We start from the raw sequence: 19,789 nt of genomic DNA on the forward strand, positions 1-19,789 counted from the left end.
ACATTTTCTGAATAATTGTTGTCAATATAACTTTATGATGGGGTCACCTTAGAATCATCGTTGGCCAGAAATTACTTGATGGCAAATAACAAATGTGTATTTTTTTCATATTCTGTTTGTAACTGAACTGCCAATTTTAAGCTTTCTTTTTAAAATGTTGTTAAGCCACCTTGAATCCTATGCAGGGAGAATAATGGGATAGAAATAAAATACATACATATATACATACATACATACATAACCTTGTGATCAGGCAAAATTTACCTATTCAGCATCACCAGCTACCACTTTCAAGAAGCTGGTTATTACGATGTCACATTTCAAACATCTTTACCAGAGTTACTCAAGTCACAGCAAGAAAGGCAAGACTGTTGAATCAGCACACAAAGAAATGTAGCATTCGATGGGAAAGGTTGCAGCATTGCAAATTTTCATCTTCTGCGCAATTATGCTATATAATTTGTTCTATTTTGCTTCCGATCACCCTAGTATCAATGGCTTCTAAAATACAGGAAAGGCTTCTGTACTCACACCGCAAGTACCTATGTATAATTCATTTAATGAAAATTAAAGACCGTTCTTCAAAAATCCCATCACTTGAAAGCTAAGGCTTGGGGCAACTCTTTTTCTCTGTGATATGTCCTTCATGAATCAAAAGTATCAACGATCTCTCTCGTGAATCAGGGTAGGATGTCTTCCATGTCTATTTGAAGGTGAAGCCTTCTAATTATTAAAAGTGTTCCATCTCACATTTCCTAATATGACTTTTAATTATATGCCTCTACAGCATATATCATTCACCTATGAGATACAAGGCGACTTCACCCTTCCTTTTTTAATTAGCTGGTCTGGGCAAGATTGCTTCATTATTTTAGGCAACCATCATATTCTTTCTTTTGCATGGATTTCCTATGGAAGGTTCTTTCCCCAGCTTTCTTATTTTTAGGTAAACATCCCCTACACTTTCCTCTTGTTTTATAACCATTTTTTATTTATAAAGGATAATAAACTAGAAAAGCCTTTTTATAAGCCCACCTTAGACCTTCCAGGTAATCAATATTAGAAAGCATAGTCAGCTGTCAGCAAATATTATTTTTCCAGACAATAATTATATGGAAGAATGACAACTCCTCATTCATCATCTTAAGCAGTTGTCTGGGAAAGACAGAAAAATATTTTATATAGCACAGGTTTTGCAGCAGAAACATTGTTTTTGACACATACCCATTAGCTTGGCTGGATTGCAGAAGGTTTCTTGCTGTACAGCAAAATGTTGCCACGATTAGCAGAAAGTGGCCTGTTCTGTCAGTTCTTTCTCAGTGTAATTGCTCCGCCGATGACAAATGATTTCTCCAACTATTAGCACAGGGTTTTACTGTCTTCCTGCAGTGAAGTGGAATTTAAAAGTGAAATAAGACAATGCCACCTCCACTTTTATTATAGAAAGAGGCATAAGGATTTGAGAGGGAGATGCAGGGTTAATGTTCCTGATGTGACTAATCGTCTGTTTACATAGGATCAGACTGACACTGTAAGGCAAGGGAGGTTACACTGGTACAGATTTTAAGAGTACTTTAGTATGGCAAATGTGTGCAGAGACTAGTTATCTTTATAATCCCCAGCTGCTCCAAATAGAGTAGCTCTTACCCTCAGCATTTGACAGGGATGAGGCGGTTCAGTGGTTTCGGTCAGAAACCTAAATGGGCCCAAGGTATTCCAGTTACAAGTTGAATATGTTTTAAAGCCAAGCAGTCAGGTTCAGAACCCCTAGGGAACCTTTGCAGTTGGCAAGCCTTACCACAAAGATTAGCAGATCGATCAAGGAATCACTTTAGTTAAGTACTTAGGACCAGCAAGTGACTTCAGTATCATGTATATGTATATCTATGTATGCTGCTTTGAATGAGAAAAAAGACAGCGGGAAACTAAAATAATTATTAAGCTATCTTTATACTGGATTTGTGAGAGCTTTTATGGTTTGTAGGCCATGTGGTAGATCAATGTGCCATCTCAAGCACAAACTATGAGCTAGTCTAAGACCTTTATCACACAAACCAGTGTTGCAGTTGGACCATCACTACTTCCCAGTACCTACCACAGTTCCTTCTGCTTCTGTGCTGGCATACCAGCAGTAACATCATGTCAGGGGGCAGGAGTCTCCTCTTTTATCTCCCTGCCTCCCACACACTGTTTTAAGCTTGCTGTTTTCCTCTCTATCTGTACCCCTTTTGTTTTTAATGTGGATTGACATAGAGCCACGCAGACTGTGTTTCTAAACATCTATAGTTCACTCTCAGCAACTATTCTCTAGCAATAGAAATATTAAAGTTAGAGGGAAAAGGCCCCTTTAACTAAACAGCTAAAACAAACTTATGTTAATTATGCTTACATTAAATGGGGCATTTTTCTCGTTAATTCTAATCAAGTATTCACCTTATGTTACATTTCCTTATGAAATGAAGGTGGAAAATCCTGCCTCTCATCTTTTGAACATTGGCAAGAAAGAAACGACTGCATAGATTTTGGAAACTCCCATTACTCAACCACCCACCCATCTACTGACAAAAAATGAGTGTGGTTAGAAAGAAATATGCAAAGATATAAAGATGGCAGAAAACATAAACCTTTAATCTAGAAGTATAAATTATAAACCAGACTTACGCCACCCCACCCATCAATACAACTCCATAATAAATATCAAGACATTGCATACATGATTGGTGGGTGTCATTTTCAGTATCTGGTGTTTGGGAGAAATCATTTAATTGCCCTCTTCTCTATTCCTGTCTTCCTCCACCGACCTTCTGGATTTTTCTCCACTTTTATGGGTGTACTTTCTGAAAGACAATGTGTAAGGAAAAATATCCTTATCCAAAATTGCAAAGAAAGACACTCCATATTCACAACACTTTCAAAATAACAAATGGATGGTCATTTGTTCTGCAAAAAGGGAACACAACATAGTAGAGGAGTGTCATGCTAAGTAAGACTTACACTGAAATGTTGTTCCACATTGCCTGAGGAAATTTTATCTGCCCAAATTGCCATACATAGAGAATTGTACATTACCAGTAGTACATTTCCCATTCTAGTTAGAACTCTTACCACTGTATCATCCCTATGTCATGATATTACATTCTTCGCTCAAAAAGTAAGCGTTTGATGCTTGGAGAAACAGAAAGTCATAGCAGAAGACAAAACAAAGCATCAAGGAAGATGGAGGAGGCATCTAATTTTTCTAAAAATTACTTCAATCATTACATTACATCTTTTGTTGGGGAAAAGGTGATTTACATCCTGATTACATTGTAAGTAAGTAAGTAACTTTATTTTTCTACCCCGCCACCATCTCCCAACAGGGACTCAGGGCGGCTACATAGGACACAGGCCTAAAGATACAGAACAAGTAGATCAGTTAAAACATACTGCAATAAAAACACAGTAAAAACAGCATTTATACAAAACAGTTACTTTAAACAAAACAATACATCTATATATATAAAAGAATAATGGTGTCGCCCCCTGCCTCTAAACAACAAAACTACAAGCCGCAGAACCTAGAAATTTGCCAACACAATCCCGCATCCTTGCCTCTAGGTTCCTACAACACAATAAAAGATCAACAACCTCCATGGGGACTACAAATCCCAAAAAACAAGACCACTCCATCTGCGCCTGCGCCAAATGCCACCGCTCGCGCAGACAGAAAAAACCCCAACTCCCCCACGACTGCTGCCACGCAGTCACTTTCTCAAACACCGCCGACATCTTGCCCACCATCCATGTCCCCCTCACAACAAGCGCTAATCTCTCACCCACCAAAACCACAAAAACAGAACGAACCATCTCCTCCCTCACAAACCCACACATATACACACCAACACCCATTCCTCCCATGCAGGCCCGCTCCTCCTCACTCCAGCTTTCCTGCCGCCTCAGGCGCTGCCATCTTGGTGCGGTACCACCACATGCATGCACACAAGGACACCCACCCGTCCCCTCAGTGCCTGCTCCGGTGCCCTCCCGTTTTCCTACTGCCAAAAGCGCCGCCATCTTCGGAGACACAAAGCACTCCGTCGCCCAAGTTATTCGACACACGGAACAAATACACGGCGGGGAAAGCCACCCATCTACCCTCACCTTCCCTTCACCACTTTTCTCTTCCTCAACTGTCTCCTCACCCCCCCCCCCCGACCAAAAAGGAGGACAAAAAAACACAAGACAACACAGCTCAAGCAAAAGTTACATACCAAATGGCGGCCAAAAGGAACTTCCCAAAGTGGAAGGAGACGGCTCGGCACAGCAACATCCCATCAGAATTGAGCCTGCAGGGAGGGACAAGAGCTAGATCCGCCTCTCCGGCTTTCCGACTTAATTTGAACCGGATTATCAAGCTAGATAATCCGAATTATTTTCCTGTTCCTGTTTATTGCCTTTTCTTGAAGCAAAGACATTTACTTTTGGTTGAAACACTGAAGTTAAGTGTTTCTAAGTTTAAAATATCATTTAATAAATATTTGTTAACTCTCCTTATTGTGTGTGGCTCTTTAAGAGGAGTCTGTATTGTGACATTGCCCACCTTGCCATTCACCTCATCTCACCGGGGCGGGGCGGGGGGGGGGGGGGTGTCACTGCCTGGCTTCTCCCTATTGTTTTTTATGCAATAAAGGAAGCCTTCCATGTTGCCACTGCTGCCTCCTGCAATGCCTTCAGCTGAGGCATGGAGCTCTGCCAGAAGCTGACGTACATCGTGTGATTGGAGCCGGAGAACTCCATATCTCAACTGACACCCAAGCATCCTAGGATGGGCAAATCTTCCCATTTAATGAGGTCCCTAGCGATTCCTAGAGAAAATATTTCTTCTCCGGGGATGTATTGGCCCTACAGAATGATTCTGTAGGAAATTGACCACAGAATCCTATTAGAGGACCTAGAGATTCCTAAAGTTGTGTTTTCTCAAGTAAAAATAAATATTTTTCCACTTTCACAGTTCTCTTGGACCCTAACCCCAGCAAATGTGAGGGGATAACTGTATTTTCCCATCTAGTTCAATTATTGTCTTCTCAGGCTGGCAGCATTTCTGCAAAGTCTCCAGTCTTTCAGCTCAGATCTTCCTTTTTCTAGCCAGGATGCCAGAAGAATGCCATTGGCTGTGATATGATGTCCAGATATTTTTGGGAGCCAGAACAGAAGCAGCTTGGCGATATTGCTCTTTCATATTTCCCCCTTTATCTTCACAATACAGATTTCACAGCACTTGATGGAACAGTGGCATGGTCCTTAATTCTCTATGCTGCTACTCAGAATAGCATCAAGCACCTATCAACAGCCAATGCCTATTTTAATTTAAGAACATGCTTGTCAACACAATGTTGCTTCAAGAGATTTTCTTCTCACTTTTTATTTAAAAAGCAAAGCAGTGGTTCATTTTTGTACTTGTAAGGAACAAGGAAGAACTTGTGGACTCCTGGGGCTTTGGTAAGGAGTGCCGCAATGTAACTATACTAATTCAGGATTTTGCCAAGACTGCTATTAAAGTGGAACCTGACAGTACTGCTAAGCCCTTAAGAGCTTCATGACAAAAGTTTTCCAGTTAAGTGTACCATGTACTTGAAAGTGTTGAACAGCTAGCTGAAAAATATGAGAAAAAGTTATCTAATACTGTGGTGCTTTGGGCTGTTATCATTTATTTTATGTACCACACATGTATCCTGCTTTTACAGCAAAGGAAGTTGGGCAATGTAGGTGGCGTGAAGGTTATAAATGTTATCCTCACAAGTGGTCTGTAGGTCAGTTTGCACAGGGAATGGAAACTCCTTATTATGACAATGTTTTTGGTCACCATTCTATCTCTAGACATAATTAAAAGTGTGTGTTATGTTCTATAAAGCCCCATATGGCTATATGCAAGCCAGTGTTTTTCCTATATACACCTGCCTGAGCTTAGACTCTCCCAGAAAAAGATGTTCTCTCAGAGTTTGCCAAAAATCCATACCCACCTCAAATGGAAAGTCGGCTGTTTCCGCAATGCACAGCTGCTTTTGGTGAGATCGCAAGAGAGGTCCTTTTTGGTGGCTACTAGGGGGCTAAGGCTGCTATATTCCGTCCCCTCAGATGCAGGTTATTATTGTATAATTATGTGTGCTATTAATTTGCATTCCAATTATACAGTTATAACATTAACTGAAGGAGTACCTATTCATATACTCTCATTTGCATGTTTTTGAACTTTAGGGTTGGCAGAAGCTGGGGCTAACAGTGGGGGCTCTGTCCACTCCCCCAATTCAAACCTGAATGAATGTTGTAATTAGGAGAAATGATTAGCATGTAATGGCCTTGCAGCTTTAAAGCCTGGCTGTTTCCTCCCTGAGTGATTTTTTTTTTTGGGAGGTGTTAGCTGTTTCATGTCTGGAATTCCCTTGTTTTCAGAGTGGTGTTTTTGCGATATTTTATGTGCTTCTACTGTCTGTAGCCCTCAGAAAACAGGATTTGCCAAAATTTGGTGATGGGAAGCCTTTGTTGGGAGGTGTTAGCTGGCCCTGATTGTTTCCTGTGTGGAATTCCCCTGTTTTCAGAGTGTTGTTCTTAATTTAGTGTTCTGATTTTAGCGATTGTATTGTTCTGTTTTATTATACCACATTAATTTTTATATATTCTGATTTTAGTGTTTTTGAATACTTGGAGGCAATTGTATTCATTTTCATGGTTCACAGCAACACAATAATAATAATAATAATAATAATAATAATAATAATAATAATAATGATGATGATGACTTTGGTAATACACATGCTTCACTCCATTGTCAGCTTCCTTTCTGGAAGAATCCTTCCTTGGGAGGTGTTAGTTGGCCCTGATTGTTTCCTTTGTGGAATTTCCAATTTTCCTGCTTTCAGAGTGTTGCTCTTTATTTACTGTCCTGGTTTTAGAGATTATATTGTTCTGTATTATTCTATCATAGTAATTATTTCATATTACAGTAGAATCTCACTTACCCAACATTCACTTATCCAATGTTCTGGATTATCCAACGCAGTCTGCCTTTTAGTAGTCAATGTTTTTGTAGTCAGTGTTTTAAATTCATTGTGATATTTTGGTGGTAAATTTGTAAATACAGTATTTACTACATAGCATTACTGCACATGGAACTACTTTTTCTGTCAAATTTGTTGTATAACATGATGTTTTGATGCTTAATTTGTATAATGATTACCTAATTTGATGCTTAATCAGCTTTTCCTGAATCCCTTCTTATTATCCAACATATTCACTTATCCAACATTCTGCCGGCCTGCTAGAACTGGATTATATGAGGCCCCTTCTACCCAGCTGGATAAAATGCACACTGAAGTGGATTATATGGCAGTGTGGAGTCAATATAATCCAGTTCAAAGTAGATAATATAAAATTATACATAGGTTATATAGCTCTGTGGAAGGGCTTTGAGTCTACACTGCCATATAATAAAATCTGATAATCTATATTTTATAGGCAGTGTGGAAGAGGCCTAACTCTGCCTGTCCCCTGGGCTGAGTAGGTTGCTAGAAGACCAAGTGGGCAGAGCTTAGCCTTCTAAATGGCAGCAATTGGATAAAAACAATTATTCCTTTCCCTCTAATTAGGACTTTATTTTTCTTTTCTTTTTGTTGTATCAACCTAGAGGCTTGGATGATGGGTTGTGTTGTCAAATTTTGAGGTTGGGGGGGCCTGTAGTTTTGTTGTTTTGTCGGTCACCAGGATTCCATCACTCTTTTATATAGATAGATTGTAGAATTTTTATATGTGTGCTTATTGTAAGCCGCCCTGAGTCCCCTCTCGGGTGAGAAGGGCAGGATATAAATGTTGTAATAATAATAATAATAATAATAATAATAATAATAATAATAATAATAATGTTTAAACTACTGACTGGCATCATAGCTGACAAAATTCAAGACTATCTTGAAGAAAAAAACATCTTGCCAGATGAACAGAAAGGCAACAAACAGAAAAGCAGGGGCACAAAAGACCAGTTATTAATTGACAAAATCATTCTGGAGAACTGTAAAAGCCGAAAAGCTAATCTTCACATAACATGGATTGACTACAAAAAGGCCTATGACTCACTCCCACACAGCTGGATCATCAAGTGCCTGGACGCCATCGGGATTTGTAAAAATGTTGGCACCTTTATTGAAAACATGATGGAGCACTGGAAAACTGAACTGTTTGTTGGAAATGAAAGCTATGGACTTGTCAACATCAGAAGAGGAATTTTCCAGGGAGATTCATTGTCCCCTTGCTTTTCATTATTGCCATGATCCCTCTGTCAACAATCTTACAAAAAACAAACCTCGGCTATCAAACATCTAAAAAATCTCACAAAATTTCGCATCGGATGTACATGGATGACCTGAAGCTATATGGGAAAATGGAAACAGAAATCCAGTCTCTGACTAACACTGTCCAAATTTTTAGCACTGATATCAGCATGGAGTTTGGTTTGGACAAATGTTCAACAGTGGCATTGAAGAAGGGAAAAATCATTGAAAGTGAGGGCATAAATATGCCTAATGGCCAAACAATAAAGTGTCACCAGCCAGAGGCCTATAATTATCTGGGCATATTACAGTTGGACAACATGAAGCATGAACATGTGAAAACTGTGGTCAGCAAAGAATACACACAAAGGGTCAGAAAAATTCTCAAAAGCAAGCTCAATGGAGACAACACCATCAAGGCCATAAACGCCTGGGCCATACCTGTCATAAGATATACTGCTGGCATCATAAACTGGACACAGGCAGAACTGGACAATTTCGACAGAAAAACAAGAAGACTCATGACCATTCATCATTCACTGCACCCTCGCAGTGATGTTGACCGGCTATATCTGCCTACAACAGTGATGGCCAACCTATGACACGCGTGTCAGCACTGACACGCCTAGCCATTTTTGCTGACACGCTGCCGCATGCAGATTGATTGGATTACTAATGTCTTTTGTGGCCAAATTTGGTGTGATTTGGTCCAGAGGTTTTGTTTTACTCCATGGGAATTATGCACATTACATTATCATTATGTCATTCTATTATTATTCTATTATTATTGTAGTATATTAGTATATTATTACTATTATATTACAGTAGAGTCTCACTAATCCAAGCCTCACTTATCCAAGCCTCTGGATAATCCAAGCCATTTTTGTAGTCAATGTTTCTAATATATCGTGATATTTTGGTGCTAAATTCGTAAATACAGTAATTACAACATAACATTACTGCATATTGAACTACTTTTTCTGTCAAATTTGTTGTCTAACATGAAGTTTTGGTGCTTAATTTGTAAAATCATAACCTAATTTGATGTTTAATAGGCTTTTCCTTGATCAGTCCTTATAATCCAAGATATTCGCTTATCCAAGCTTCTGCCGGCCCGTTTAGCTTGGATTAGTGAGACTCTACTGTATTATTATTATATTATTCATTATTTATGACTACATTGAAACTACAATAGAGAGAAATCAGCGTGGAAATTGCAAGAGGTACCATAGATTGTTGTACATGGAAATAATGGTAGTAAATAGTTTTTGATTTATTAAATACAATTATGTATTACAATTATATATTTTTGTTATTTAAACTATACACATTGTGAAATTATGGGGTTTTTCTCGAAGTGACACACCACCCAAGTCATGTTAGGTTTTTTGGTGAATTTTGACACACCAAGTGCAAAAGGTTGCCCATCATTGGCCTAGAAGATCAGGTGGCAGAGGACTCTTACAAATCAAACAAGCAGTCAAAGAAGAAGAACATGCCCTGGCAGAATATGTAAAGCAAAGTGAAGAACCTGCTTTGACTGAAGTAAAAAATCAGAAACTTCTCAAAGCACAGCAGACAAAGACACAGCAATACAAGAAAACCACATTACAAACTAGAGCTGGCAGCTGGCACAACAAAACATTGCATGGAAAGTTCCTTGACAAAATTGAAGGAAAAGCTGACAAGGAGAAGACCTGGCTATGGCTCACGAATGGGACACGGAAGAAGGAGACAGAAGGCCTGATCCTTGCTGCCCAGGAGCAAGCCATCAGAACAAATGCAATTAAGGCCAAGATTGAAAAATCAGCTGATGACCCAAAATGCAGACTGTGCAAGGAAGCTGACAAAACCATTGATCATATCCTCAGCTGCTGTAAGAAAATCGCACAGACAGACTACAAACAGAGGCACAACTATGTGGCCCAAATATATTTTTATATTGTTGATGTATCCATTCACAGTGAACACACCCAAAACTGAAGTGTTGTAGGACATTTCCCTGTATGAGGCAACATGGTGTCACTCACGCTCCCAAGAAAAGTCACATAATACCCAAATCCACATAGTTTAACTCTTGATACAGAAAAAAAACCACAAATACCTATATTCCGAAAGAAAAATGCAAAATCAGTACCTACAACAATTTGCTGCTATTTTCTGACACCTAACATCTACTTGGAGCCCCTGGTGGTGCAGCGGATTAAACCACTGAGATGCTGAACTTGCTGACCAAAAGGTTGACTGTTTGAATCCAAGGAGCGGGGTGAACTCCTGCTGTTAGCCCCAGCTTCTGCCAACCTAGCAGTTTGAAAACATGCAAATGTGAGTAGATCAATAGGTACTGCTCCCGCGGGAAGGTAATGGCACTCCATGCAGTCATGCTGGCCACATGACCTTGGAGGCGTCTATGAACAACTCTGGCTCTTCGGCTTAGAAATGGAGATGAGCACCAACCCCCAGAGTCAGACACAACTAGACTTAATGTCGGGAGAAACGTTCCCTTAGCATCAACTACCTGGGAGGGGCACCTCATGCTGGCCAACCTGCTAATGAGTATACATACAATTCAGTCTTCAGATGGTTGAAAGGAAAGAGGAAATTAAAGCAAAATAAAAATGCTATGTTAGTGGGAGTGAATTGAGGTTGCAACATCTTTTTCCTTACTTCACAAGAAATGTAAACATATGACAAGATCCATTCAGTAGTTCTGATACTGAATCTAACCAGTGCAAACTCCCAAAAATGTCACTTGGTTCATTTTTACTAAGAATTTGAGAAAAATCCATGCATTTCTTCTTAAATGTATTCAGTAGGCATGTGCAATCCAGGAAAAAACATGGATCTAAACTCAGTTCGAAAGTAAGGGGCGTTAGCGCTTCATTTCTAAAGTCATTTCCGAATTTTGAAGGAAAAAAATTGAAACTTTTAGAAAATTCGTGATTACTTTGTTAATGACATGTGCAATAGTGAAAAACAACACTAGGGAGAACTTTAGGGGACTCTCCTGCCCTCATTTTTTAGCTATCCTGATCAAACTTGCTACAGTGGTAGAACACATTTACCACTACTAGCTCACCAAATATCAGAATGTTTCCCTTATCCACGGATTTTTGGCAAATTTTCATAGCTTTCATAGAATCATAGAATAGTAGAGTTGGAAGAGACCTCATGGGCCATCTAGTCCAACCACCCCGCTAAGAAGCAGGAAATCGCATTCAAAGCACCCCTGACATATGGCCATCCAGCCTCTGCTTAAAAGCCTCCAAAGAAGGAGCCTCCACCACAGTCCGGGGCAGAGAGTTCCACTGTCGAACAGCCCTCACAGTGAGGAAGTTCTTCCTGATGTTCAGGTGGAATCTCCTTTCCTGCAGTTTGAGGCCATTGTTCCGCGTCCTAGTCTGCAAAGCAGCAGAAAACAAGCTTGCTCCCTCCTCCCTATGACTTCCCCTCACATATTTATACATGGCTATCATGTCTCCTCTCAGCCTTCTCTTTTGCAGGCTAAACATGCCCAGCTCTTTAAGCCGCTCCTCATCGGGCTTGTTCTCCAGACCCTTAATCATTTTAGTTGCCCTCCTCTGGACGCTTTCCAGCTTGTCAACATCTCCCTTCAACTGTGGTGCCCAAAATTGGACACAGTATTCCAGGTGTGGTCTGACCAAGGCAGAATAGAGGGGGAGCATGACTTCCCTGGATCTGGATGCTATAACCCTATTGATGCAGGCCAGAATCCCATTGGCTTTTTTAGCAGCCGCATCACATTGTTGGCTCATGTTTAACTTGTTGTCCACGAGGACTCCAAGGTCTTTTTCGCACATACTGCTGTCAAGCCAGATGTCCCCCATTCTGTATCTTTGATTTCCATTTTTTCTGTCAAAGTGAAGTATTTTGCATTTGTCCCTGTTGAACTTCATTTTGTTAGTTTCGGCCCAAAATGAAGGTTTTATAAAAAAAAAAAAAACTATTTTTAATAATTGCTGAATTTTGTTCCTGGTTTGAAAATCTTATTTCCTGTTTCATTGGGTTGTCTTTACTTTGAAAGACATTGTTCTACTTCAGAAACTATGTTTTTGTGGCTAAAACTCTGTGAAATTGGTGGACACCCAGCAAACCATAATGTGCTATTATAGCACGATGTCCCTAGCGCAAAGTCAAAGTTCTGGCAGTGTCATAAAGTTTTGCCATGTTTTTGTGACAGAACCAATTAGGAAATGACAGTTATCAACCAGGAACAGAAATCATAGCACACCATCAAACCACTCCCGACAGATGCCCATCAGCTTCAGAATAAGGAAATCTGTTCCTGGTTTGAAAGAGTTATTTCCCGTTTCATGGGGCTTTTGGGGGCCAAGAGTTGGTGACTGAAACCCTGAGGGCTTGAACCCAAAGGATTCAACTATGTGTAATATGCCTGGGGTCCCCAGACTTAGAGCACCCGGCAGAGAGGGATTCTGTGAGTGGTGGGACATGCAGTGCCTTGAGACCAGACAAACAAACAAACATAAAATAAGCCCTTTCTCCTAGTACCAAGATACCACCCCCACTTTTTTATCCAAAAAAATAAAAGCTTCTTCTAGGTGGTAGTGCTGGATTTTAAAATGAAATGCATCAGATACTTAAGTAACTTTGCCCTACCACCACCAAGCACCAACCCTCAACACTCACTTTTTTATCCAAAAAATAAAAGCTTCTTCTTTTTGATTAAGTTCTTCTTTCAATGTCTGCCCCACAACAACAGGCCAGGCAGGCAATCAGTGAGTCAAGCAGCAAAAGGAAAGACCAGCTGGCAGCCTCAGCCAACCTCTCCCTCCAACCTCCCAACCCAAAATGTTCCTTGTGGCTTGCATCAGGCACTTTTCAGGAAGGACATCAAAACCCCTCCCCTTGCATGAACATGCAAAATGATTGGTCAAGGAGGCAAGCCTAGGCTAGGCTGATCCTCCCTGAAAATCAAGTTTGGTTGCATCCAAAATACTTCCTCATATTTCCGAACATATTTCTGAGCCTATTGAATAAATTGGCTCCAACGCTTTGAAATCGCTGTTTTTTTCCGAAGCGCTAACGTTTCTTCCTGGACACTTGATTACTTGTTATGCACAGCAAAAATAACTATGAATGATGTATGAGTTAAGGATTTATGGTCAAAAAAGTAACTTTGTAAAAATAGAATCTTATTTAGTCATGCGGGCATCCAGAAATCCAACCTGCTTACTCATACATCGAAAATGATTCCTTTCTCATCTGAACTCCCAATGGAACTGAATGCACAATGCTGCTATGGCAGAGTGAACTTAATCTATTTCTAGCGGACCTTCATTTGTGAGTTTGCTAACTATACTCAAGCTCTGTGTGTGTGTGTGTGTGTGTGTGTGTGTGTGTGTGTAATTGATGATGGCAAGTAAGCGAAAAAGAGCTCACACATCTTGAGTTTCAAAAACAAAACTGAACTTTGCAACTCTTGGGATTTTTTTTTTTTTACATCACCAGGTCATTCACATCTGAGAACATCTGTCATCACTGTAGGAAACTGTTGATAGCAAAGCTATATGAGCTTCTAGTAAACTAAATTATTCTTTAATTTCACTTAACAAGGGTACATATTTTATTCATTAACTTCAGCTAATCTAAAACTCCAGTCTATCCATACTTACATATCAGTTAGCTTTCAGGTAAATAATATATCAGATTTTTCCAGTACATTGAAACACTGATTAAATATTGGAGAGCGGTTGACTTCCATGGCTGTTGCAAGGTTGCGGAATTTCCTCCATTGAGAATCTGGGCCTTCTCCCTCTCTGTCGTCCTCTCACTGACAGGTCAAGACCTTTTTTTAAAACAGGAAATTGGTGAATAACGGTTCATGGAAAAGACTCTTAAGGGGGTTGGTATGTTGCATTTTTATCTTTATAGTTATATCATCTAAAAGCTTTTATGCTGTTTTAAAGTATTGGTGTGTGCATAATAGCTAATTTAATAGGGTTTTTAAAAGTAAGTTTTTTCAGTTGAATTTTGTTTTTTAACTTGTTGAAGCCACCTCTTTTGAAGGAAACAGGGAAGGAAGGAAGGAAGGAAGGAAGGAAGGAAGGAAGGAAGGAAGGAAGGAAGGAAGGAAGCAGTGACGGTTCAACCGAGAGGCAAACTAGTCATTTGCCTGTGGCGCCATCCTGTAGGGGGCGCCATCAAGGCAACTCCTGCCTGCGCTGCTGTGCCTCTGCTCTGCAGAGCCCAGTGCCTTCCTCCCTAGAAGGAAGACGTCGGGCCATTTGCAGACGTGAAACAGCACTTCTCCAGTCTGCAAAGCACCCAGGAGAATGTTGGGCAGTTTGCAGACTGGGAAGCCCAGCACCTCCCCCCCCCCCTTGGCTGCAACTTGCCTTGCAGCAGCCAAAGAGAAGGAATCAGGCTCCACATGGAGCTGGCTCGGGTCCCTTTGATCCTTTTGCCTCCCCTGTAAAGCAAGCAGTGGGATTGGGGGGAAAGGAAGAAGGGGGAAAGGAGCGAGGGAGTGTGGGGAGAAGCCAAGCCACTGTGACCCACTCACTGCCTTCCCATTTTAGTAAGTATTTTTCTATTTGTGAGTCCATTTAAGGGGATTGTTTTGCTTGGGGGGGGGGGGCGGGGGGGGGGGCCTTTGCTAATGGGGTTTATTGTTGTTGTTGGAAGAGGGACCAGGCCTTGGGGCCTTGGATCCTTTTTCCTTTGGGCCCTCTCTCTGTTCTCTTTCCTCCCAACCATTCCTACTACCTGCTGCTCTTTCTCTTTTCCCTTTGCAACATAAATGAAGGGGATCCTTTTGTTTGCAATGTGTGTGTGTGTGTGTATACATACATACATATACACACATATATACATAATATTGGGATTTACTATGGGAAGAGCGATGGAGATTCCCCCATTTTTGAATGTAAACAATCCCAAAAAGACTCCAAAGGCTTTGCATTAGCTCCTGAAAGTATCTTAGATTGGAAAGGGGGAACCCCAAAGGACATCTAGTCCAACCCCATGAAGAAAACCACAAAATCCAGCCCTGGTTAAAGAGATATATATGTGTGTGTGTGTGTGTGTGTGTGTGTGTGTGTGTGTGTGTAATAAACACACTACTGTGCATATTAATATACATATTAATGTAATAAACACAATACTGTGCATATTAATATATATTTTAATGTAATAAACACTATAATGGGAGTTTATTACATATTGATATACCTATTAATGTAATAAACACAATACTGTGCGTATTAATATATATTTTAATGTAATAAACACTATAATGGGAGTTTATTACATATTGATATACCTATTAATGTAATAAACACAATACTCTGCATACTGACATACATATTAATGTAATAAACACTATAATGGGAGTTTATTACATATTGATATACCTGTTAATGTGATAAACACAATACTATGCATATTGACATACATATTAATGTAATAAACACTATAATGAGAGTGTATTCATTATTTATTTATTTTATTTTATTTACTACATTTATATCCTGCCCTTCTCACCCCAAAGGGGACTCAGAGCAGTTTACGAATAATATTGACATATTTACGTACAATGTATTATATTATTAGCATCGCACAATATTAGCAGAGCATAATGATACCGTAATAATAATACAGATTTTCAGAACATAACACAGGAATCATATTCTATATTATATTCTGATTCTGCCAACTTTGCAGTTCAAAAACGTGCAAAATGTGAGTAGATCAATAGGTACTGCTCCAGCCAACCAGGAAGCCGCCCTGAGTTCCCTTTGAGGTTGAGATAGGGCGGGGTAAAAATGCAGTAAATATATATATATTACCCTGAGAGGTTGTGAGATCTGTTGGAAACTAGGCAAGTGGCGTTTATGTATCTGTAGAATTTCAACAGAAAGGAAGAAACCATGAAAATGAACAAAATCTGAGTATTAAAAAAGCTAAAATTGGGACAGTAAAAAAAGAACAACACTCAGAAGACAAGAAACAATCAGGGCCAGTTAACCCTTCCAAACAAGGGATTCCCCCAGGCAGGAAGCAGCCAGTTCTTGAAGCTGAAAGGCTTTTCCATGCAAATGGAACATGACCAGACAGCCTGGAAAACTCACAGCAACCCAATGATTCCGACTATTAAAATATTTCATAACACATATCCGTGGAATGTTCAGGGTGGGAGAAAGAACTCTTGTCTGTTTGTTGGAGGCCAGTGTGACTGTTGCCATTAATCACCTTGATTAGCATTGAAAAGCCTTGCAGCTTCAAAGCCTGGCTGTTTCCTGCTTGAGGGAATCCTTTGTTGGGAGGTGTTAATCAATCAGGAGAGAATACTTCTGGAACCTGTTGTCAAAAGCTTTCATGGCCAGAAACACTGGTTTGCTGTGGGTTTCCCAGTCTGTATTGCCATGTTTCAGAAGCAATCTCTCCTGATGTTTCGCCCACATCTATGGCAAGCATCCTCAGAGGTTGTGAGGTCTGTTCGAAACTAGGAAAGTGGGGCTTAATTATTTGTTGAAAGTCCAGGTTGGAAGAGAAAGAACTCTTGTCTGCTGGAGGCAAGTGTGAATGTTGCAATAGGCCACCTTGATTAGCATTGAATAGCCTTGCAGCTTCAAAGCCTGGCTGCTTCCTATTTGAGGGAATCCTTTGTTGGTAGGTGTGAGCTGCCCCTGATTGATTCATGTCTGGAATTCGTGTGTTTTTGTGTGTGTTGTTCTTTATTTACTGTCCTGAGTTTTTAAATACTGGTAGCCAGATACTCTTCATTATCATGGGTTCCTCCTTTCTGTTGGAATTGTCCACATGCTTGTGGATTTCAATGACTTCTCTGTTGTCTGACATGGTGGTTGTGAGAGTGGTCCAGCATTTCTATGTTCTCAAATAATATACTGTGTCCAAGTTTTACCCCTTATCTTAAATGGCTATGGGGGGGAAAGCAAGGGGCTTGAGGCTGTTAGGAATTGTGGGAGTTGTAGTCCAAAACACCTGGGGGGCCAATGTTTGTCCATGCCTGGTAGGTAAGTGCACTTGCTGTTGCATCTTTGCTGGAAAATAATTCTGTGTACATTTAGAAAAGCATAAATACTACATATTTCAAGTAATGCATCATCATTTGATCATTTCATAGAATTCCAGCAGATTCTCAGAATGTGTAGGACGCATGGGGGTGGGAATTTATGAGCTGTCACACAGCCATATAACCCAGAATATCAAGGCAGAATAACCCAAAATATCTGCTTTGAACTGGGTTATCTAAGTCCACACTGCCCTATATCCCAGTTCAATGTTTGGTGTTAAATTCGCAAATATAGTAATTCCTACATAACATTACCATGTATTGAACTGCTTTTTCTGTTAATTTGTTGTATAACATGATGTTTTGGTGCTTAATTTGTAAAATCATAATGTAATTTGATGTTTATTAGGCTTTTCCTTAATCCCTCCTTATTATCCAACATTTTTGCTTATCCAACGCTTTTGTTTTTCAGTTATTGGTTTTGGGGGGGGGGGGGCGCCAAAATTCTATTCGCCTGTACTTGAAAATTTCCTAGGGCCGGCTCTGGATGGAAGGAAGGAAGGAAGGAAGGAAGGAAGGAAGGAAGGAAGGAAGGAAGGAAGGAAGGAAGGAAAACTTCTTCATGGACATAGACAGATATAATCCTCAGTTACACTTGTGTATGTATTTTTGGGATCTTGTAGAGGATGTATTATGTACCTTGTTGTGCAGTGCCGCTTACCTTCTTGTGCAACAACAAGTACTAAAAGGTATGCAGGTGCCGATCAACACTTCAGCAACCAACTAATTATGGACTATGTATTAGAATTTTAGAATAACACTGAGACTAAAGTGTGAATTTGTATGTGTGTGTATGTGTGTATACACACACACACACACACACACACACACACATATACAGCATCTAGGCTGAATATTCTTACTAAATTTTAACCATCCTTCATAGGAATCATGGATGACCTGAGAATAAGTATAAAGGATTACCTCACTTTTTCAAATGTAGGATCGGGCTTTGTTTCATTTTCATACTTACACATTTTCTTCTTAGCCTTCTCACATTTTAAAGATTTTGTGATGCTTTGAAAACATATCTTGTTTTCTACATACTTTTGAGAGAAGGTAACTAAATAGCTAGATAGAAAAATGGCTAACATGCAGTAGTTCCATGAACATTCCAGATTAACTCCAGTCTCCCATAATGTTCCTGGATGGGTGTTGTTAGCAATTCCACTGATTTCTCAGTTCTTCATATGTAGGTGTGAATTTGATGTCTACATTTCTTTAAAGGAATCAGCACTTTAAGAAAATGGCATTTTTCTTGTGGCAAAAGTAAAAAAACAGCAGCACCATCTTCTGGAGGCAAAGAGGAGAGAACAAGAAAATATGAACTATCGTAAAGGATAATGAGAAGGAAAAGATATATTTGGTTTCCTACCCAGTTCATTTGTGCATATTTTTCTTTAATGTACCTTCTTAGCTCTATTTAATTTATTTCATCTAAAAGTATATGTCATGTTCCCCCTTAGATTTAAGCATGAAAGCACACACTTTTTTGCTTCCTGTTTTATTTCACCAAGGGAAATTAGAGATGTACAAACCCTTTCGGTTTATTTTGATAGATATTTTTATTTTCAATAACCCAGACATCAGATGTTCAAGGTACACAAACCAAGCAAGATTGACAACATTTTCTCACTATCTGTCTGTACCAATGACACAATAATGCATTCTTACATTCAAAAGCACTGATTGGCATTTTGTTCAGTGTTGGACTACCTCCAATTATTTCCCAGACATACACGTAAACCTCTTGCTGTTTAAAACAATATGTTTTATTCATTTGTTTATTTGTCTTTAATTTCTGTATTCCTAAATGAATGCCAATACACTGAAAATAAAAATCATAGTAAAGTATACAAAACTCTATTAAAATCAATAAATAACACGATCAAATGATCATCCGAAAGAAAGTAGGAAACCTGTGACACTCCACTTTTGTACTCTAATTCCCATCTTCTTTAGTAAGCATGGCTAGTTGATGAAGTGAATGGGAGCTGTAATCCAATAATTCTGGAAGGCCACAGATTTCCATCCCCCATGTAAAACAACAGCATTACAAAGATAATAAATTGAATAATAATACATTATTCCAATATCTGCAATATCTACATTAAAATCCCTAAAATAATTAAAAGGTATCCAGATCCCTAAAAGGTGATGTATTTGAAAAAATGGAGAGAAATGTTCATACTTAAGATGTCTCAAATTAGAAATTATCACAAATGTAAAATCTCAAATCTGTAGTCTTCACATGAAAAGATGAATAATTAAAATATTTATCTATCTCCTGTTGTAGAAAATTAATGTTCTTCCACAGTATTATCCCCATATTTGTGTGTTGCACAGGAATTGTCCTGTAGATAAAAACCCATGTGTGAAACTGTGCAGAACGTAGGAAACAGTGGTTTCTATG

General features: G+C 39.4%; 1 long non-coding RNA gene across 1 annotated transcript; it reads right to left on the minus strand.

The window, feature by feature from the left end:
* Positions 1-577: 577 nt before the first annotated feature.
* On the minus strand, positions 578-13,599 carry LOC134297503 (uncharacterized). Its single transcript, XR_010004263.1, has 3 exons — positions 12,969-13,599; positions 2,714-2,837; positions 578-1,383 (listed from the first exon to the last, which is right to left on the minus strand). It is a non-coding gene; the product is annotated as an uncharacterized LOC134297503 (long non-coding RNA).
* Between the last annotated feature and the right edge of the window lie 6,190 nt (positions 13,600-19,789).

Source organism: Anolis carolinensis, chromosome 3 (assembly GCF_035594765.1).
Source record: "Anolis carolinensis isolate JA03-04 chromosome 3, rAnoCar3.1.pri, whole genome shotgun sequence".
Taxonomy (NCBI): Eukaryota; Metazoa; Chordata; class Lepidosauria; order Squamata; family Dactyloidae; genus Anolis; species Anolis carolinensis.